The sequence below is a fragment of the Capra hircus genome, chromosome 1, assembly GCF_001704415.2.
Source record: "Capra hircus breed San Clemente chromosome 1, ASM170441v1, whole genome shotgun sequence".
Lineage (NCBI taxonomy): Eukaryota > Metazoa > Chordata > Mammalia > Artiodactyla > Bovidae > Capra > Capra hircus.
The window spans coordinates 126,463,122-126,487,141 of record NC_030808.1 but is presented as its reverse complement, the minus strand read 5'-3'; the positions used below and the strand labels follow the sequence as shown (position 1 = coordinate 126,487,141).

General features: G+C 39.9%; 1 protein-coding gene across 6 annotated transcripts in view; it reads right to left on the bottom strand.

Moving 5' to 3' along the window:
• The window catches only part of TFDP2 (transcription factor Dp-2), a 209,764-nt gene that overhangs the window by 66,186 nt on the left and 119,558 nt on the right, over positions 1-24,020 (bottom strand). Inside the window, exon 1 of one of the 6 annotated variants that reach the window (XM_018049669.1) lies at positions 13,861-13,926. The exons of 4 other annotated variants lie outside the window; for them this stretch is intronic. The gene's annotated coding sequence lies outside the window, so the exon portion shown is untranslated. Of the gene's footprint in view, positions 1-11,969; positions 12,052-13,860; positions 13,927-24,020 lie in introns of those variants that run through there. One more of the 6 variants, XM_005675489.2, reaches the window with a different exon arrangement.

Below are 24,020 nucleotides of genomic sequence, written 5' to 3'. Positions count from 1 at the left end.
ACAATCTATCCCCTTCTGCTGGATCACTCTTATCACCCTATGAACACGCCATTTTTTCCCTTTCATCTTAAAAACAGGACACAAAACCATAGTTAAGTTGCCTTAACTATGCACACAGCTCTCCAGCTACCAATTCGTTTCGGTCGCCCTTCACAACAGAACTCACCAAATCCGTCAACATCTGCTCTCTCTACCTCTCCACTCTGTTTTCTTTAACCCATTCCCGTGCCCGCTCCCCAACTTCACTGAACTAGTTCCTACCAAGATCATCTCCATGTTGCTAAATCCAACGGTCAATTCTCAGTTTTCAACTTAACCTTAATCTACCAGCCATATCTGATACTTTTCAAAAATCACACCTTCCTCTCAAACACTCTCCACTTGGCATCCAAACCTCCATTCTCTCTTGGCTCTCCTTCGAACCACCGGCTTCTCCTCACTTGTGGTTGCTGGATCCTCCTAGAAACAATCGAGACCCCTTTATATTAGTCCTCTGACTCTTCTCTGTCAACTCTTCCTCACGAGGTGGTATGACAGCTTCTGTCAGACTCATGTATCCAACTGTCCTTTTGCATATCTCCATTCTGATGTTTAATCGTTACCTCAAACTTAACATACTCGAAACCGAACTCTTAATACTCCAAATTTCTGACCGCTCCCCAGCGCACACAGAAAACTCCTCCCATCTCTCTCTTCATCACAGTAGATGTCAGCTCCATTCTTCAACTCTTCATGGACCAAAAGAGATCACTACTGACATTCTCTTATATCCTACATACAATCCATTAATAAATCCTACTGGCCCTATCTTTAAAATGTATTCTGACTAGAGAACAAAGGTGTGGTTACCAGTTAGGGAGGGACAGACAATATAGAGGTCGGGGAGTGGGAAGCACAAATTATTGGGTGTAAGATAGGCTCAAGGAAGTATTGTTCAACATGAGAAATACAGCCAGTGTCTTATAAAACTACAGAGACTTAAAAAAAAAAAGGCAGATGGACAATGAAAAATTTAATGGAACATACAAAAAGAATGTAAATAAAAAAACCCAAACAATCTATGTACAAAGAAGTTGTGTCAGAATATTGCTGGTTTATATTTATGGTGGTGGTCCTTATTTTGAATTTTCATTTAGTTCTTTGCTATACATCTGTATCCATACCCACAATAAAAATGATTTAATGTTTACAGAAAACAAGATAAATGTGGGACTTCCCTGGTGGCCCAGTAGCTAAAACTCTGCACTCCCAATGCAGGGGGCCTGGGTTCGATCCCTGGTCAGGGAACTAGATTCCATGCACCACAACTAAGAGATGTAACTAAAGATCCCACGTGTCATGCCGCAATGAAGACCCAGTGCAGGCAAATAAATAATAGTATCAAGCCCTCAATAAACTCACAGTTTAAAACATAAGTAAAACAAAATAAAATGTATCTTGAATACAACCATTTCTCATGCACTCTGCTGCTACCACTCTGATCCAAGCGACCATTTCTATCTTGAATTATTGTAACGCGTTCCTGATTCATCCACCTGTCCTGCATTAGGCCCACCTAAGCCCACAACTCTACTCCCAAGCTTTCCAATACAGTAGTCATTAAGCTATAAAGCACTTGAAATGCAGTTAGCGTGACTGAGGACCTAATTTCTAGACTTTTGTTGTTGCTTAGTCACTAAGTCCTGTCTTAGCATCATTAATACCCTTTGCAACTCTTTGCGACTCCATGGACTGTAGCCTGCCAGGATCCTCATGCCCGGGAAATCCGGATTTCCCAGGTAAGAATACTTGAGTGAGTTGCCATTTCCCTCTCTAAATTCCTAAACTTTTAAAATTTTAATTAACTCGAATTTACAAACTGAAGTAGTAGAAAATATTTTTCCATTAAAAACAGCATGACTATTTTGGTAGTACTGCATTTCACCCCAATTGCTGAAACTTTAACATCTAAACTGAAATGTGCTTTAAGTGTAAGATAATCGATCTTGAAGGCAAGCAACCAAAACCTATCTCATTATGTTGACTACATGTTCAATGATAAATGTTCTAGATACTGGGGTAAATAAAACTTATCATTCAGACTAATTTTATCTGTTTGTTTTCACCATTTTAACCTGGCTACTAGAAAATTTAAAATTATGTGACTTATGTTGTGCTACTGAACAGCACTGTTCTATCTGTCATCACACAGCTGAGTGATCCTCCTTTGTGGAGTAATTCTCTTCCAAACTCTCCATGACTTTGCAGTCCTTAATCTTTTTTAAAATTTTTTCAAAAATATAAATTTATTTATTTTAATTGGAGGTTAATTACTTTACAATATTGTATTGGTTTTGCCATGCATCAACATGAATCTGCCACAGGTATACACGTGTTCCCCATCCTGAACCCCCCTTTCCTCCTCCCTCCCTGTACCATCCCTCTGGGTCATCCCAGTGCACCAGCCCCAAGCATCCAGTATCATGCATCGAACCTGGACTGGCGATTCGTTTCATATATGATATTATACATGTTCCCATGCCATTCTCCCAAATCATCCCGCCCTCGCCCTCTCCCACAAAGTTCAAAAGACTGTTCTATACATCTGTGTCTCTTTTGCTGTCTTGCATACAGTGTTATCGTTACCATCTTTCTAAATTCCATATATATGGGTTAGTATATTGTATTGGTGTGTTTCTTTCTGGCTTACTTCACTCTGTATAACAGGCTCCAGTTTCATCCACCTCATTAGAACTGATTCAAATGTATCCTTTTTAATGGCTGAGTAATACTCCATTGTGTATATGTACCACAGCTTGCTTATCCATTTATCTGCTGGTGGACATCTAGGTTGCTTCCATGTCCTGGCTATTATAAATGCAGTCCTTAAGACGGTTAATCGGGCGCAAGGTCACCTGACCCCTCCTTTCTGACATCATCAGCTGTCAGATCGCTCCCCTCTCTCCCCCTTTGTAGCACTGCATTCACCCAGGACTGTGCGCTGCTCCTCAAACCATGTCCAGTCATTTTCTCCCTCATGGCCTTTGTCTCTCAAGTTCCCTCTGTTGATAACTTTCTTCCCCTAGATATCCATCTATGTGCCTTATTCCCCAGTTTCCTTCAAGACTCTGCCCGGTTGTCAGTGCATCAGAAATGCCTGACTACCCCATGTCAGCACTTCTTCATTCACCATGGTTTTCCACAGTACTTCTCTGTCTGACTGTACTGCACATTTACTTGCTTGTATGATCATTATCTGCTCATAGCACACATGACGCATCTGTCACAAAGACACACGTACCCCGATGTTCACTGCAGCACCATTTACAACAGCCGGGGCATGGGAGCAACCTAAGTGTCCATCAAAAGAGGGGTGGATAAAGATGTGGTGTGTGTATGCATATGTATTTATATGTGTATGTATACACACACAAACACACACACACAGGTAAATACAATGGAATACTGCTGCTGCTGCTGCTGCTAAGTCACTTCAGTTGTGTCCGACTCTGTGTGACCCCATAGACGGCAGCCCACCAGGCTCCCCCGTCCCTGGGATTCTCCAGGCAAGAACACTGGAGTGGGTTGCCATTTCCTTCTCCAATGCATGAAAGTGAAACGTGAAAGTGAAGTCGCTCAGTCGTGTCCGACTCTTAGTGACCCCATGGACTGCAGCCTATCAAGCTCCCCCGTCCATGGGATTTTCCAGGCAAGAGTGTTGGAATGGGATGCCATTGCCTTTTCCAACAATGGACTACTACTTGGCCATTAAAAAGAACGAAACTGGGTCATGGGTAAAGATGTGGATGGACCTAAACACTGTCATACAGAGTGAAGTCAGAAAAATAAGTATATATTAATGTATATATGTAGAATCTGAACAAACTGGTATAGACCATCAGAGACACAGATGTAGAGAACAAATGAAATGTATGGACACCAAGGGAGGAAGGGTGGGTATGGGATTAATGGAGAGATTGGGATTGACATATACACACTACTGATCCTATGTATAAAATAGGTAACTAATGTGGCTCAGTGGTAAACAATCCACCTGTCAATGCAGGAAATACAGGAGATGCAGGTTCAATTCCTGGGTCGGGAAGATCCCCAGAGGAGGAAATGGCAACCCACTCCAGTATTTTTGCCGAGAAAAATCCTGGCATGGACAGAGCAGCCTAGCGGGCTACGGTCTACATGCTCACAAGAGAGTCGGACACAACTGACAAAGCACACCCGAGGAGAACATCCTATAGCACAGGGAACTCTAGTCACTGCTCCACGGTGACCTCAATGTGAAGGAAACCCAGAAAAGGGGACAGATATGTATACTTACAGCCGCTTCACTTTGCTGCACAGTGAGCAAAAACTAACACGATATTGTAAAGTAACTATACTCCAATAAAAATTTCAAAAAATATCTGTCAGATGAGTGAATGAATGCACGAATACATGAATGATGGAAGCACGTGATACAAATTCAGGAGACAGGCATATTATTCAATGAAAACTAAATCTCCTCCCATACCACCCACCACCTAACCATTCCCCCCTTCCCTAGTGACAGCTACAACGCCAGTTTCTATATAACCTTTCAGAAATACTCAAGGCATATACTAACATATACGCATATATATATCCTTTTTCCCTTACACATATGGTTAAAAAAAATCAGTTTGCACATTGCTTTTTTACCACTTAACAATACTATATCTATTTTAGATGTCCTTCCCTACCTATTTACATACATATGTAACTTTGCTTCAACATTTACTTTGTTAGCTATATATTTCTTTGTATAGCTCTAGCAGCTTGAGTCCCTTAATAATAGAAAACTTTTCGTGTTACAAACATTAATAGTAAAATCTTTTTATTACTACAAATAATGCTGCAATGACTACATATATCTTTACACACATCCACTGTACCAAATATTTGTACAAATTCATCATCTATTCAGAAATGTATGAATGTATCCATTTCTACATAACCTTACCAACTCAGTGTTTTATCAAACTTTATTTCTGTCAATCTTTAGGCTAAAAATAGCATCTCACTTTGATTTTATTTTGGTTTTATTATGAAGAATAAGGCTAATATGCTTTCTTTAAAAGTCATCTAAATTTTCCTTCCTGAGAATCAGGACCATCTTCCTACTGGCTGGTGGTGATTCACTGGTGGACTCTCTTTAAATACTGAAAGGGTAAGAATATTCTTTGTTATACCTGGTGAAAATATTTTTCCCAACTTGACACTTGTCTTTGGCTTTTATATATGATTTTCTCTTCACATTTGAAAAGAATGTCGTCAATCTTATACTTCTTTCCTTTTATGACTTTAATGTCATATTAAAAAGGTCTGTGAACACATAAGAGATGCGGGTTAAACCTCTGAGTCAGGAAGATCCCCTGAAGGAGGGCATGGCAACCCACTCCAGTATTCTCGCCTGGAAAATCCCATGGACAGAGAAGACGGGCGGGCTACAGTCCACAGGGTCACAAAAGAGTCTGAAGTGACTTAGCATGCACAAGTCTGGTATTTCCAGTTAGATATGCTATTCTTGAATTTAATTGTCATTCATTATATACTAAAGACTGTATTAAACATCCCCCATGTTTTCTACTTTGATACCTTCATTTTAAATTTTACATCCTTGACCATCTGGAATTTATTTAACATGAGAAATGAATGACCCAATTTTGCCCCCTAGATGGCTACTTTAGGCTGCCAATGGTGGCTGGCTACCATCTAATGAGAACTCTTCTCCCCTCCCCCACGCTACAGGAACGCCTACCTTACTGACAACCTTCAGTCGCACTACTAACTCCACCTTACTGACTGTCTATTTGCTCCACTGATGTGCCTCTTTATACGACAGCATCACAGGCTTCACTTTGTTCATGATTAACATTTCCAACAGAGAATAACGAGACTCAGAAAGTGTCAAGCGTTTCCCTCCTTCCCATACTACCCTTTAATTATTTGTTAATAACGGTTTTAAGGGACTATAGATCAGTTTCAAATACAGTACTAATGTGGTCAAGTCACAGGTCGATTCTGGAAGAGGTCCATTCATTCTGCAAAAAGGGAAGATTCCACAGTCTTCAGCTTATTTCTAATTCTAGCCAGTCATCTAGCAAATAACATATGTCACTGAAGAGAGAGTCGGGTAGGGAGAACGATATGATGGCTCGGGATATTTATCATCTTTATTTGAAAAATAACTCAGGCCCCACAGATCAACAGCACCATCTTCATAAAGCAAGCACACATTAGTTTGCAAAGATAGGGGAAATAGCAAATCTGTTAAGACAGTAAAATATAGCACATCCATGTATAAGACGCATGTCGGGATTGGGGACTGAAGGTAAATAAACCTGCAGTCACTCTGACTTCATTTGTTAACTTTTTTTTTTTAAGTTTTCTATTTACGGTTTAGCTATATACTGGGCATTACCTGTATGTACCCCATAAGACTGCTGTGCTCTATATTGTTGCATCTGTACTCAATCATGTTCACCGAAGTTGCTAAGATTAAATCCAACACCATTACTACACTTTGTAACATGGGTGACCATGGTATCGCTATAACTGGTAAGGTTGAGAAATAGAAGAGTTCATAAGATCTCCAAAGTTATGGTTAAAATGACCTTTAGTGTATGTGGTTCCAAAATGGAAATCAAGCATCCTTACAGCATAAATGAAGACAGAAGAAGTGAAATGCACATTCCTATATATCACAGGCATGGAAGCCAGAGTAGGAATGTTTTTGCAGCTGTCAGAAAACAAGACTTCTAGGATTTCCCCCGCCACCACAAAGGACCACCTAACCAGAATCTTTCCAAGGAACCAGAGAGGATCGTTGAAGTGACCATAACCTCCCACCCCCCCCAAAAAAAACAACTCTACAGCCCTCAGAGCATACTCCCAATGAACCAGTAAATCTTTTTTGTTAGTCCTTCCTTGCCCTGGAGGATCCAGTCTTTTCTCTTGGCTTTCATAAGCATTTTTACTTGGAGGACACCTTTTAAAACCATTAGCTAGCTCTCCCTTCCTCTGGTATCCATAACCATAAATATAAATACCCTGGATTCTTCAATCTGAAAAGAGAAAAACATTTCTTTCTTCTTCTCCTCACATGTCAGAATTTAAAGAGGGCCTACTAATTTCTTAAGTGAACTGCTAATTCAAGCTCTGGTATCAGGAATATTATAATTGTTTTCATTTAGTTCATCAAATGTCAAAGCTAGAAGATCTTAGAAATCATATGGTCCATTCTCCCTGGGTTTCTTTTGTAGGACTTTTCCTTTTCAATGTCCATCCAAAAACATTCAGCTCTTCTAGAGGCTGGATCCTATTGTTTTTCAATGGCTTCTTTATCTTTAGTTAAAATATGTCCCTTTGTCCTTTTTCTGTTTACCTTGCTGAGACAAAGACAACTTTTAATTCTTGATTTCCACTTCCACCTCCTTAATTAGGATTTCCAAGTGTTGGACACATTATCTTCCGATTAATAATTAAGTTTACCATATGGCCTCAAAAGATTTGGTTCTTCCAAGCCTTCCCAGTAACTCTTCCCATGTGCCTGGTCATAGGACACAAAGAGGATGACAACAGTGGGAGAGGGTAGTATCCCTCTTCATCAAAATACGTTTCTGGGCTCCACTAGACACCTAAAGAATCAAAAACCAGGTGGCAATGAGTACTTTAAATAAGTAAGTACCTCAGACGATTCTGAGAATCAAGCAAGACTGGGACAAACTGCTACAGTACCCTTTTTCTCTGTGTTCAAATTCAGAAAGTAATGGTGTCTAAGTAGACTCTTTCTACTCCACTTATCTCCATTTTTGTCTTAAAAAGAGAAAGGACAAGTGACTCTTATTTATTATTATTATTTATTGTCTCTTGTTCTTACATGTTATATCTTTTCGGTGTTTAGCCTATTTTCAGCCACTACTTTTAGCACCTCACCAGAGCCAACAGACCCACCAGATGGCACATAGACGCTGTCTGTTGTCTAGAAAAGAGAGCGAGCGGAAAGCAGCATATTTTATCTTGGACCAACAGCCACTGAATGGCTGGAGTAGATCAACACAGCTGGGTGCAACCACAAGATCAGGCCCGATGAGCATTAGCATACCCAAGGGCACTTAATTGGAAATCACTCTCATGAAGAAGCCCATAACCCCTCTGAGATGCTAACTTGCCCCAGACCCTGTTACAAATAAATCACTCAGATAGTAAAGAATCTGCCTGCAGGAGACCTGGGTTCGATCCATGGGTCAGGAAGATCCCCTGGAGAAGGGAATGGCTACTCACTCCAGTATTCTTGCCTGGAGAATTCCATGGACACAGGAGCCTGGGGAGCTATAGTCCATGCAGTCATAAGGAGTCAGACACAACTGAGCGACTAACACTTTCACACTTTCAAGAGAAGCTCTTTTTCTAATATTTACAAAAGGTGCCAAAGGCTACAGACAGATTCAGTTTAAAAGTTGCGTTCTTAAATTTAAAACTTTAGGAAACAAACTCAAAAAGACCAAAGACCCATGAATTAGAATTTCAAAGCAGTTCTTTTCCTTAGCAATAAAAACCAGGATTATTGTATTCCATATGCCACGCTGTTAACTCATTCAAAACTGCACTGTTATCAATACTCTTATTTCAATACTGTCTTCCACTTGAGAGCTATCACTGAAGCTACATTTAAACCATACTGTCAAGAGCACAAAATCTTAGACATCAGTATCAACAAACTCTTTTGTATTAAAATCTTACCCATGAAAAGATTCTGCAAACTTTTAAAAAGTAAGTTCTACTGGGTCCACTTGGCACACAGTAAGTGCTCAGTTAGAAGTCTCTTCATTTCTGTCAGAGAAATTGCCAAGAGAGCTGCCAAACTGTGCAAGAGAAAGCCAAGTGCCAAAAGCAAAGCCCCCTGCTGATGATCTCTGGCTTCAGAGTCAAGAACCAAAAGTTCACTTGAAAACTGGTTGCTTAACACTTGGTAGAAAGAAAGAATGTTATTACACCACAGGTTCCTGTAGCCACTTGCAAAACAGAGTTAGCTCATAATACACTTAAAGCACAGCACTTGTACCTGCTCCTTAACAACAATGTAAAAAGGTTTTCTTTTCAGAAAAACATAGGCTTCCGGCAAATCTTCCCTATGACTTACACACCAGAGATGAGAGATTTCTAGGTCACCATGAATGGCTTCTAATGGCATAAAAATAGGTAAAGCCAAGAGAACATCTAAATCAGCCACGTTCTGGGTCTTCGGAATTGGAGAGAAATGAATAGGAAAAGTTCCCACCTCCCAGACCTCAGTTTTTGCAGGAACCACAGGTATTTCACTCCAGAAGTCTTCATTCAGTATGCTATTCTTGAAGGCTTAACAGTCTCAATGACTTCTGCACTGCTGTTGCTGATGTGGTAACATACTGTCATACTTACATTTATAATCATAAGTGATATATTTTTGATAACTATAAGCCATGATGCTGTGAAAGTTATATATCACATGTGAAGTCACCTTTTTTTTTTTTTTTTTTTTTTTTTTTGGGCTCTCTAGTCCATTAACACTATATATATTCTTTGGTCAAAATGATAAACATTCTTACTCTAATCAAACCTATAATTTGGTAAATCCATTTTAAGCTCCTGTAAGTTAGTTATCTTAGAGAAAAACAATTCAACCGCTCCATACTGCTATTCCTTAAACTCTTAATCTTAATTCAAAAAATGGTCTGAAAAGTTTCAAAATCTCTGAATTCTGTTGTCAATACGGGAAGCCCAGAAAATCTGGGAAGCCCAGAGATCGTAGCAAGGAGCAAGAGAAATTTTTAATAATCTCCTTTAACATTGTTATCTTTCTCAGTCGTCTCCTTAGACCAGCTAAACATTCAGAAAACCGTTTAACATTTGCTCCATATGCAAATTTGGAACTACAGTTCAAAGAATTTTCTGACTAGCATATATTACTAACTTCATGGTGCAGGGTGGGGGCTACATTTTAGTAAGTGCCTAATCAGAAATATCTGGTGCTCAGCACTGGTTTCCTAAGAGCTAACTTTAAGAGATGCATAAAATTGTAATATATATAAACACATACTATACGGGAGCACAGAGCTTCTCTATGTGTTACTTGTAGAAGGAGACACTTTTACTTTACTCATTGTGAACTTCACCAAGTGAAAAGCCATTTTTTGACTGCTTTCATATTTCATGCATATCACTTCCAAGCTCTTCTTCCTTCTTAGCCTTTTCAGCAGATAAACATTCTCCTCTCTCCACGAGCTTACTGCTCTAAGCTTACTATCCTTTTTTTTTTAAAAAGAGGGAAACTACAACACATCATTTCAATTAAACTCAAAATATTTCTCCTACATTTTCTTATTCCAAGATCTTTAGGAATAAGTCTCATGCTTCTCACTGAAGATAAAATAATCTCTCACTAAATGTAAACGATGTTTCATGCTGCAATTTCATTTTGAGCCTTAATATCTACTGTGCAAACTTTTGCCACCTAAGTATTCCTTATATAATTTATAGTGGCTTAGTTTTTTCCGTAATATTATATATGGTTTAATGATCATTTCCTCTATCACTAACTTTCTCACATTTCCACTAATGACACACAACTTATTTTTAATTAAAAAAAAAAAACCTCTTCAAAAAGTATGTTACTTGGAATATGTTACTCTGTTTCTCAAATCCTCAATATAAAAGAATAAATTTTAAATGACTATTTTTTCTTTATTCACTAATTAAGTCAGATTTATGACCGCCCCTCCCCATTCCAGCTACTGTGAATTTTGAATGAAACAACCTCAATTGTAACAGAAGAAACATCTGTTGCTTTTTTTCATCAGGGCTTTCCAAACTGAAAGAAAGCCTCTGCCTGACCTCCTCTCCCTCTCCACCCGCCACCCCCCAATACTAAGTTCCTTCAAACTTTTTTTTTAAAGTAAACATATTATTGAAAAGTGTACCGTGTCCATTTAAAATGTCATAGTTTATCCAGAAACATTCACTTTACTGAAGTTCACAGAACGAGTAAATGTTACATACACCACAAAACCAGAGATGTGACTGGGGGAATACTCATTGTAACTGAAATGCAGGCTTCAAGAGTACACTTGAAGAGAGCAAGCTGTCACATTCCAGGCTCAGGCAGGGCTGTTTATGGCTAAAATTTTCTTCACAGGATCCAGACTCATATAGGATCTTGCACGCTGTATTTTCCTTGCCAATCCAATGCTAACATAATGGCAGTCCCTTCCAAGAGGCAGACACCAAATGGTGCCACCCACACTCTCACACTGTGCCTGGTAATAAACCATAAAGCAGTGGAATGCACCGGCCCCTTTATGAGCAAACAATGCCTGAGCTTCATTAGAATACAGCTGACATTTTCAAAGCACAAATACTTTTAAGAAAAATGAACTAGGAAAAAAGGGAATGAAACAGCTATAAAAGCTGAAATATTTTTCTTAAGTGTCAGGTTTATTCCAAAGATCCGCAGGAAGCGGATTTTACTCTTGACAATTTCAAAGTTTTCATTAATGAGGAAAAAAAAAAATTTATGGTAAGAGGCAAAGCTTATTTTATTTCTGGAAAGAAATGAAAGTAAAAACTCCCTTCTGAATTGCATTCACAAGTAAGAACCACGAAGTACCTTTAAAAGGATTTGTTTCTTTAATTGCTTCTTTGGTTCTTGAACAGAGAAAATGGAGCTCCAGAATTATTTTTACATTTTAATTGATTTATATAAGTAACTGAGTGATGAACTAAGCTTACTCCACCCCTCCCCCCTGCCCACCCCAACCCCCATACCCTGTAGTTTTCCTGTCTGCAACAAGCAAGGACGTCTTGAAATCGGCGTGCTCCTGGCTGTTTATCAATTTAACATTGCTGCTGTTTAAAGAATATAAAATAAACGCTGTAAAAACGCACCCAGCAGTAAGAAACAAAATGATCTCTCTTACCTGGTCTAAAGAAGCATGCCTCTCACTGCAGTACCAACAACACTCTACAGTCTTTGTTACCATTCACTGGAAACTTGAGACTGTGTCAGACATGAGCAATCGAGCTCAGAGACACTCAATTTAACATACTTCTCAGTAAAACTAAAAAGATGCTCAAGAAAATTGTTTTGTTACTGGCTTTCAAAAGAGGAGTACTGTCTAATGCCACAAAAACACTTAAAAAGAAACAAAGTCATATTAAAGACTTTCAGAAATAGCCTTAAAATAAAAGTGGTGAAACAACACAATGCCTAACTCGATCCTAACACTTTTCTAAAAATCACTTGAATTTTAACTGGCAAAAAAATAGGATGGAACTTACTCATGAATTCTGCATATTTCAAATTATACATGTCAGGGTATTTGTTGGCTCCGAAGCAGTCACAAAGGAGGAGATTTTAGTGCATCTTGAAGGCAGAGCAAAAGCACCATAAGTTGCAGGGGGAAAAAAAGGAGAAACTCTTGAAAAACTGGTCAGCCTTTTCAACCTGTAATAACTGTCCAGCTCCTCTGGGAGAAAAAAAAAAAAGTCCTGGTTCTGCCCCCTGAGATAGGAGGCTATGCTTCAATGCCAAAATGAATGACAGGCCCATTTCTGATATCAACAAAGAGCAGCTTAGTTGTGCTCAATTTTTTTCACTTTCCCACACAGTTAGAAGTTCTAATTTTTTCAGGTTAGCACCTTTATATCTAGGGTTAAGTACCTTTCACTACTTTCCCAAGAGAGAACCCAATTATGTTGTCCTAGTTTTTTAAATGATTAATTAAAAATACATACCTAATTATCTTACTGTTTTTTTCCAAGGCAGGAAGTTGAACAAAAGATGACCTCTTAAATTCCTTTCCAAATCTAACCTTTGCCGTATCAGATTACCATACGACTAATTATTAATATTAATAAGGTGCTCCTGCATTGGGCCATGAGGACACCAAGAGAAACAAAAAGTAGGTAACAAATATAAAAACATAAAGGAAATGATAAATTTTTCAACTAGCTAGGTGTAAAATCATTTATTAAAGTGCATGTCTCTGATTATACAAATTCAAAACAATAAACACTTCTCATCAACAGACATATGAGCCAAGCACTATTTTGGGCTCTGAGATACAGCAGGGAACACAACAGACAAAAGTCAAATGTAATAAATCCCTGTCTCCAGTGGGTTTGCTTATATCTCAGGTCCCTGAAAGTATAACTCCTGGATGACTAAGGTACCCTTCTTCCTTTGATTAGTTACTACCTAATGTGAAATATTCTCCCTTGAAAGTATAGCTTACTCCAGAGGGCAAGGATCTTTTGCTTGCTTCATTGCTATATCCCCAGTGCCTAAGACAGAGACTGTTAGACACTCAAATAAACATATACTGAATAAAAAACTCCAACAGAGCTTTTTTTAAGCCAAATTTTTCTTTATAAATGGATTATGTATCTACCACCTCTTACACACAGAGATATGTCAAAAAAGATACTGTACAATGTAAATTAAATTGAACTGCAAATACTTATTAGCTTGAAACTGAAAAATACAACCTCAATGGGCCTGTAGCTTTTCAGATCTAAAATCTGTTTTCAGTAATAAATATGAGGTCACTGTAATATTTGAGTAAAGGAATCAGTTAAAATTCTATACACTAAGGTTTCGTAGACCATCATTTTTCAGGGGCATTTTGAATTAAAAACAAAACAAAACAAGAAACTTGAAAATTACACAGCACCCTATCAGTTTTGAGTATTAAAACCTAGTATGAATACCTCTGTTTATACACCCACATTTGAAAACAATCTTCCTATCCCTGCTGCTCACTGTTCTTGATTGCCTTACCAGAAACAACACAATAAATAAGCACATACCTTTGACCTACGAGGCCAGCCCGAAGTGATAGCCCATGTCATCCGAGGCCAGGATATTCCGGGGCTAGAAAAGGTCATACCTACTCTGTTACAGTCTTAAAGCAAAACGAAATTAAAGTTTCTAGTAGTCAGGTACATGGATCCTACTTCTAGGATCCCTAGGACTAGATAGCGATTTAGTTCAAATATTCTATCCGGAATAGTTAGTACAATAAATTAACAGTAACCTGAGGTCAGGAAGATGTTGTGATGACTGAGGTCAAGTAATCAATAAAATAACATGGAGCCAGGTCTTCTCTGGTGGTCCTGGGGTTAAGAATCTGCCTTGCAATGCAAGGGACACTGGTTCCATTCCCTTGCCAGGAAGATCCCACATGCAGCTAAGAGCAACTAAGCCTGTGCAGCACAACAACTGAAACCCGCATGCACCTAGAGCCCATGTTCCGTAACAAGAGAAGCCACCGTAATAAAAAGCCCACACACAACGAAGAGCAGATCTCAGTCCCCGCAAGTAGAGAAAGCCTCTGCAAAGCAACGAAGACCCAGCACAGCCAAAAAATAAATAAATAAATCTTAAAAAAAAAAAAAAGATGGAGGCAAAGTAGGATTTCATTGGTCCTGCAGGCGCAATGTTGCTTCTCCCTGACTACCATTCACCCTTCCTTTGTATCAGGCAATGAGCTAAGCAGCAAACTGACCTACCCCCTACTGTCTGCTCCTGATCTCTGATCTTAAGCCTACCTCTATTCTTCCATGTGTCTTCTTATCTGCCCTCCTTGCCAGGGCCTTCTTTCAACTCCCAAATCCTTCACTCACACTATCCTTGAATCTACTCCCAAGCCCCTCTAAGAAGGCAGCATGAGCACCGCCTTCTGTATACCTTCACGAGTGTGTGACCCACTGTGGGGAAATTCCAGGAGTCTTCCCATTTGCAGAATAAAATGCACCCAATGTAGGTTCTCCCGAACAGTTTCTCCTTAATCTTAGATGGAGAATCAGTTTAAGGCAATTCCCTGTCAGGCCAGTGATTAGGGGGCTTGATTCTTGGTCAAGGAACTAAGACTCTATGAGCCACACAGCATGGGAGAAAGGAACAAGGATGGAAGAAAGGAATGAGGGAGGGTGAGAGAAAAGAAGGGAGGAAAGGAAAAAAGTGAGGGAGGAAGGAGAGAGAGAAGAAAATCACTTACGCATCATGTTATTTATAATACTTATTACATATATTGATTATCTAGCAAACATTAACAGACTCGAGGCATTCCCTTCCCTAGGTTTATACGCTGATTCACTTGTACTAAGCTCTGCTATGTTTATTAGCAACCTGACCAAAGATTAATCATATTTTACAGATGCATGTATGATTCTACAGGCAGAAATGACACTATGATAGCACAATGGTAGTTTTTACTTGCCCCATGGCTGCTTATTACAGCTCTCTGCCAGATCCATATCATGAGGGATATACTTATTCGCATTTTCAAGTAAAATGTCTAATCTCTCTGATGAGGGCTATGCCTAAAGCAAAGGGTTCCTGCTACGACTTGCAAGGATAAGTGCTGGTTTCTTAAAAATATCACATAGTGACTCGACTTTTGCACATCTTCTCCCTTTTTCTACCCTTTAAATGTAAACATTTTCCAAGCCTCTGCCTTTGATGCTCCTTCATCAAAGGTTTCTATTCCCTCTTTGGAGGCCATAACCCATTTCTACGGCTTTATTACCTTTACGTAGATGACTACAAACATGCACACATCTAATCTTAGTCTCTGCTCTCAACTCTTATTTGTAGTTGCCTATTGGACATTTCTGTCCACATGTCCCACGAAGTCAATGCAACTTTTGAACTCCACCTCTACTGTCCCAAAGCACTTCACCTACCTACGTTCCCAGCCTTGTTACAGGCACATGATAGAAAGTGATTTTCCATTCTTGCCTCTTCCTCACCATCCAAAGGCCCACACAGTTTCCACACTTTTCTTTTATATAAAACACACATCACTTCCCTGATTTAAAAACAAAATAAATAAAAACTATATCTTTTGATGACTTCCTGATGGCTAGAGCTACACTGTCAACATTGGTAGCCTTAGCCTCATGCGTGCATGTGAGCTAAGTCGCTTTAGTTGTGTTCAATGATACTGGAGTGGGATACCATGCCCGCTTCCAGGGGATCTTCTCGACTCAGGGTCAAACCCAGATCTCCCGCACTGCAGGCAGATTCTTCACCACTGAGCCACCAGGGGGGCTCCAGCATTAGCTTTGGATGGCTATTTAAATTTAAACTGACTACAGCTAAATCAAATTAAAAATTCAATTTCCCAGTTGCACTAGACATATGTTAAGTCCTCAACATGTGGATAACAGCTTGCAGACACAGAACATTTCTATCATCACAGAAAGTTCTATTAAATATCTCTGGTCTAGCAATACAATAATAGCAAACGACTTAAGACTGCTGTCTAAATTTCCCCCAATCTGGCCGCAATCTATGACCTTTTCTAAACTTCTACCAAAATCCTTATGCATGTTTTAGTCACAAGTGAATTTAATGGAGCCCAAAGAATCAAGGCGAAGGTTTTCCAGGATGAGGGAGGCATTTGCCAGTACCTTGGAGAAGGATCTATGGAAGGGGAAGAAATCAAAGGAGTTAGAGATAACAGACTGGGGGTGGTGTGGTGGTGGTGGGGGAAAAAGAGTGTGCTCAGTCATGTCCGACTCCTTGCGACCCCATGAACTATAGCCTGCCAGGCTCCTCTGTCCATGGGATTCTCCAGGCAAGAATATCGGAGTGGGTTGCCATTTTCATCTCCAGGGGATCCTTCCTGACCCAGGGATTGAACCTGAGTCTCTTGTGTCTCTTGCATTGGCAGGCTTCGATACTTCACTACTGTGCCACCTGGAAAGCCTACAAGTTAGGAAGGAACGGAACTTCAGACCTAAGATTTTAGCCCTAGAGAAAGAATGTGTTGCAGGGGAGAAAACATGAGCATTGGAGTCAGAATATTTCATCGAAATTCAGGTGTTAGTTGAATTAGAAGATAACTCCTCTCAAGCTAGTCTGACCTGAAAAGAAACCCATTGCCTCAACTTGCTCACTGAATGCAAGAAGGAGTAACAGAATCCAAACTAGGAGGGTCAAGGAAGCAGAGGGTCTCAGGAACTCTAAGGGTGCTAAGACTGTTTGACTGACTCCTTTCTTTTCCCCCTGATTTTCTCTCACATCAGCATGATTCTCTTTCACTATAGATCAGCATTCTTCAGCTGGTGGGAAACATGGCTACTGACGTATCACTAATTCATATCTTACAGATTCCATTAACCTTCTCTCAGCCTGAGCCTTACCATACCAGGAAGTCACTCGATGGCTGAACGGGGGTCAGGTGCTTGCCTTAGCGAAATGTTGTCAAAGCAATGATGTGCTGGGATAATCAACTGTGGCCAGAAGGACATTATCTTGTAAAGTATAGTAATTGGGCAGATGAGGAAGAGATCAGCATCTCACAGATAACACTAAATCTCTAGCTGAGTATGCCCCATTTTACCACTTGAATTTTGGTCAGGTGCATACATTATCAGGGCTTCCCCAGGGGCTCAGGGGTAAAGAATCTGCCCGCAGTGCAGGAAATACAGGAGATGTAGGTTCCATCCCTGGCTCAGGAAGATCCCCTGGAAAAGGGAATGGCTACCCACTCCAGTATTCTGCCTGTGAAATCCCATGGACAGAGAAGCCTGGAAGGCTACAGTCCATGGGGTGGCAAAGTGTTGGACATGACTAAAGCAATGAGCACACACACATGCACATATTATCTGTTAAACTTTTTTTTTTTTTAAGAAAAAAGTCAACATCATTATAAGTAATAACTTAGGGCCAAGAATTTCTGGGTTTAAAAAATGAAAAAAGTTAGCATGACATTAAAAAATTTTTACTCTAAATTAGAGTCTCTTTTAATTAAATTTCAATTAAAAAGTTAACTAAATCTCTGAGACATTTAAATATAAGAGAATATAGAACAGAAGGATAGAATATAGACTAGAATGACTTGCCACTAATCTAGTAAAAGGTAAAGTCAAGATTTAGCTCTAGATTTTCTGACTCCAATGACCGTATTCATAAATCTTCAAAGGTTGGGCAGTGCCTGGTGGAAGGTGGGGTTGGGGGCAGGGGAGGGTGTAAGGCCACACTGTTCACTTCACAATAGATTCTTTTCTAAGCAGCAGAAACTTTAGGTTTCAAACTTCCTTCCCCTTTCAGAAAGTTTAATTTTCTCTCTTCACCGAGTTCATCTTAATGTTTAAGATGAAGAGATCTTTCCTTTCTAACTGCTGCCGAACTAAAAACATCCTCCTTTCCATTTGACTGAACTGTTTTTAAGTGTAGTATCTATGGCTACTATCTCACCTTTTTACAAACTATTAATTATATTTCAATTCTTAAAAAATGCACCAAGTACTTCCTACATAACAATTACTGATCTAGGAACTAAGGATATAAAAATGAAAGACACAGCCCTTATCCTAAAAGAAACAAACCCATTTGACTTCCCTCCAGCTGCCCCAAAAGAAACTGCACTAACTAGAGTAGACAAGGAGCTCCACCTTGATAAATTAATGTATGCTTATGGTCCATAACCTTGCTAATTTGACTTTGCTGATCTCACAAATCTCACCTCGTTAATACCATTAAAACTATTCTCTCTTGGGTTTTTAAAGACTATTTCTTCCCTGTTTCACTTTGACCAGAGGCTGGTTTCTTTATTATTTTCTCATTACTTGTATTCTACAAGGCTCAACCATGGCCCTTTGTTCTTACTATATCTTTGCTTTAGAAAGTGACTGGCCACATAATTTATTATCCAAACTGGGTTAACCACTGAGCGTAAAAGGGGAAACACTATTAATAATTATATTGGGATACAACTTAAGCAGTTTGGAAAAACTGGATCATATGGTTTCCTGCTTAAACACCTTCAATGGTTCCCTTCCCCAGATTTTGATGCAAAACACATAAAATTCTGTTTAGAACTAATTACCTCTTGTAAGTTAAGAATTGATGCTTTTGAACTGTGGTGCTGGAGAAGACTCTTGAGAGTCCCTTGGACTGCAAGGAGATCCAACCAGTCCATTCTGAAGGAGATCAGCCCTGGGATTTCTTTGGAAGGAATGATGCTGAAGCGGAAACTCCAGAACTTTGGCCACCTCATGCGAAGAGCTGACTCATTGGAAAAAACTTTGATGCTGGGAGGGATTGGGGGCAGGAGGAGAAGGGGACGACAGAGGATGAGATGGCTGGATGGCATCACCGACTTGATGGACGTGATTCTGAGTGAACTCCGGGAGTTGGTGATGGACAGGGAGGCCTGGCGTGCTGCGATTCATGGGGTCGCAGAGAGTCGAACACGACTGAGCGACTGAACTGAACTGAACTGAAGTTAAATGTACACCTTTTTTACGGCCATCTCTCAAATCTGCTTCAAAATCTACCTTCACTCAGTCCTTAGAGACACTGAGACGTTAGTACATCTAGTGTAAAGTTTCATTTGACTTCCTCCCCATCCAATAGAGACTTCATTACTTCTCCCCAGTCAGCAGGGCCCAGAAACTATTAAGAAGCCCCATTATCCAGATGAGAAAAGGGAGGTTCACCACATTCTCTGGGGAAGGAAATGGCTACTCACTCCAGTATTCCTGCCTAGAGAATTCCATGGAGAGGAGCCTGGTGGGCTACAGTCCATGGGATTGCAGAGAGTCGGACACGACTGAGAGACTGCCACTCACACCACATCAAAAAAAACTGTATTAATGCTACAAAGTGGTAGCATTATGATTCTAAGCCAGTTCTTAACTTCTCAAAGTCCATACATTTAATGACTATGGATATTAATTACAGATATAAATTCAATGAGTAGATGTAATCAAAAGACTTACTAAAATCTAGATATTGTTCTTTATATCATATATTAACACCACATAAACTATTCTAAATGAGAAAAAAAGTAAAATCATTTCAGTCTCCTGCCTATAAATCTTTCATGGTTTCCTCATCAAACAGATTACATTAAGTCCTTAATGATGGGATCCCAAATTGCTTTTCAAGGTCTATTTCCCAGAACTCCAGAGGCATAAATGAGTTACAATTCCCTGAACAGACCATGACCTTACCGTTAAACTCTCAATATTCTTCACCTGGTAAACCGGTACTCCTCCCCACAAACCATAAAATGCTGCCTCTTCTGTTAAGATATTCCCAGTGTCCTGAAGGAGATTTGGTCCTATTTTAAGTTTCCACAACACTGTAGACAGACATTTATTGTAACATCTGTCACATTCCTTTGTAACTTACATGTCTATCACTTCTGATGGCATGCGAATTCTTCTATGGCAGGTTTTTGGCTCTCCAGGCCTCGCATTCCATCTCTGCACCCTTTCTGTCCAGAAAACTATACTGCACACAGTGTATGCTCAAATAATATCTAGTAAATAAATGAGTGGACAAGTGTCCTTTTACTGATCAAACACCTTCAGTAGCTTCTCATCTGTTAAAAGAATGCCACTGACAGCAGAATAAATTTCATCGGCTTTTGCCTGAATTCCAGAGTCTTGATTCGATTTCAGATGAATTTTAATGACTGATAACTTTTCAATACTAATTACCACCAACTGACTGTCTTCTGCACTGGTAAACTACAGTTTTCTGTAGTGGTTTCCCAAACATGCCAGAGATACTCCTGAAGTCCTGTCCTAAAAATTCATGCAGCAAAGAGGATTCTAGGGAGAGGGCAGAATAGAAAGCAGCAGGAATCTCTGCTCACCTGAGCGACAATGGCAGGGGCACAATCTGTCTCAGGTTAACTATTTTGAAACTCTGGACTAACGAAGTCTCGTAACTTCCAGGGGAAAGCTTGCTTGGTAAACTGCAGCTAATTCTGGTCCATTGAGACGGTGGTGCACTTGAAGTCCCTCCTCCCCCATCCCAGCCATGTGGCAGGCAGCTGTGCACGTGTTCCTGGAGCAGCCTGCAAACAGCATGTGGGAACCAGGGTGGGCAAAAAGGACCCGGTTGCCAAGTACCAGGCATCTGTGTCCTGACTGCAGACTGCTGCTTCCAGCTCACAGAGGTGCAGACAAAGAAGTGGGCACATCCCTGGTGCACCTCCCTCAATTGTTCCAACTCCTTCCTCTCTGGCTGAAGTGACTTCCAGGGGATTTCAAGGACTGGTGTCCTTCCCTCCCTCCCTCCTTCATTTTTTCTCTTTTTATCCTTCCCAGAGCTGGACATTAAAAAACAAGTGCTTCTATGGGGAAAATTAGAAAGTGACCACACACACCCAGGCAAAGGCTCAGAAAAGATCTGAGAAGACCTTAAGTCTACACCTCAGGCTCATCTTTGGTACGGTGACAGGCCACAACAATTCTTTTTTTTTTCCCTAATGAACAAAACCAGTAACGAACAACAGCAAACCCCGGGGAAGAGTGAAATTCTGATTTCCAGAGTTACTACATTATTAAATCTAAACACCCAGTTTTCAATGAACAATCACAAGACATACAAAGAACAGGAAATTATGGCCAATTCAAGGGGAAAAAAAAGTCAGCAAAACTGTCCCTGAAAAAGTCCTGATGGTAGACAGATTAGATAGACTTTAAAACAACTGTCTGAAAGATGCTCAAAGTCCTAAAGGAAGATGTAGAGAAAGCCAGGAAAATGGTACATGAATAAAATGGAAATATCAACAAAGAGAGAGAAAAACCTAAAAAGCAATTGAGAAAAAAACTCTGGAGCTGAAAAATAAAATAATTAAATGAAGAAAGAATCGGCAAACAAGAAGATAGGACAATCGAAATTATCAAGCTTGTGGGACTGAAAGGAAAAAAAAAACATGAAGATGAACGAGCCTAATGGACCCGTGGGAAATCATGAAGCAGACCAGCACGTTTACTGTTAAATCTCCAGAAGGAGAAGACAGGCAAGGAGAAGTGAGCACGTGAAGAAACAACGGCTGAAAATGTCCCAAATCTAATACAAGACATGGATAGGAACATCCAAGAAGCTCAACAAACCCCAAATAAAATGGACTCAAAGAGATGCATTACAATTAAACTTTATCTTTCAACAAAGAGAGGATCTTGAAAGCATCAAGTGAACAGTGGATCATCACATACAAATCATACATCTCACAAGGGGTTAATATCCAGAATATATAAAGAAATCTAAGACTCAACAATAACAAGAGAAAACAAACATGCGGATTAAAAAATGGGCAAAGGTCTTTAAAAGATGTTTCTACAAATAGCCAATATCCACATGAAAATATGTTCCACATTGCTAATCATCATGGGAATACAAATTAAAATTACAATGAGGTAAGACCTCACACTCATTAGGATGGGTCACTATCAAAAACCTCGGAAAACAAGTGTTGGTGAAGATGTAAAGAAACAGGAATGCCTGTATACTATGGGTGGGAAAGTAAAATGGTGCACCTGCTATGGAAATCAGAATGCTGACTGTCCAAAATATGAAAAATAGAATTATCATGATACTGCTGGGTCAATTCAACTGATAGACATATTTAATTAAAAGTAGGCTCTTAAAGAGATATATGTACTCCTAAGCTCATGGCAGCATTACCCAGCATAGCTAAAACATGAAAGCATCCCATTTGCCTATTGACAGGTGAATGATAAGCAAAATGTCACATATACACACAATGGAATAGTATTCAGCCTTAAAAAGGAAGGAAATTCTGCCATATGCTATAACATGGATCAACCATGAGGATACCGAGTGCAATTAGCCAGCCGCAAAAAGACAGATACTGTATGATTCAGCTTATATAGGTACTTAAAAGGAATCAATACCATATAAACAGAAAACAAATGGTGGTTACCAGGGACTCGAGAGTGCGTTGGACTGCAAGGAGATCCAACCAGTCCATCCTAAAGGAAATCAGTCCTGAATATTCATTGGAAGGACTGATGCTGAACCTGAAGCTCCAATACTTTGGCCACCTGATGCGAAGAACTGACTCGTTGGAAAAGACCCTGATGCTGGGAAAGATTGAAGGCAGGAGGAGAAGGGGATGACAGAGGATGAGATGGTTGGATGGCATCACCAACTAAATGGACATGAGTCTGAGCAAGCTCCGGATAGGCAGGCCTGGCATGCTGCAGTCCATGGGGTCGCGAAGAGTCGGACACAACTGAGCAAGTGAACTGAACTGAACTGAACCAGGGACTAGGGAGAAGAAATTGTGAGGTATTATTTAAAAGGTTTAGAGTTTCAATTTTGCATGATGAAAAAGAGTTATGGGGATGCACGGAATGATGGTTGCACATTATGAATATATTTGGTACCAATGAACTTCAGTTCAGTTCAGTCGCTCAGTCGTGTCCGACTCTTTGCAACCCCATGAATTGCATCACGCCAGGCCTCCCTGTCCATCACCATCTCCTGGAGTTCACTCCGAATCTTAAAAATGGTTAAGACGGTGGATATTATGTGACATGTATTTTACTACAATTTTTAAAATTGGAAAAAAAAAAAGACAACAACACATGTACAAGTGGAAACAAAGGATATATGGGAACAAAGGATATATGGGAAATAGCTATACTGTTTCCTCAATTTTCCTGATTTATATTTAGCAAAGTTTTAGGTTCACAGGAAAATATATATATAGGCTTCCCTGGTGGCTCAGTAAAGCATCTGCCTGCAATGCGGGAGACCCGGGTTCGAATCCTGGATCAAGAAGATCCCCTGGAGAAAGAAATGGCAATCCACTCCAGCACTCTTGCCTGGAAAATCCCAAGGACGGAGGAGCCGGATAGGCTACAGTCCATGGGGTCGCAAAGAGTCAACTATTTATATATACACTATATAGTGTATTTTAAAAGTATACAAGAGTCTTGTCCAAAATGTCTTTCCCTTTTCTTTAACCTCTTCAAAGTCTACCCACTCCTGAGCAGCCGGCAGCAACCTCTACTCTAAGAGCTTTCCTCACCTCTAACTTGACTTCTCTCCTCGAAATGGCTACATGCATGCTGTGCATGCTAGGTCGCTTCAGTCATGTTCAACTCTTTGTGACCCTGTGGACTGTAGCCTGCCAGGATCTTCTGGCCAAAGGATTCTCCAGGAAAGAATACCGGAGTGGGTTGCCATG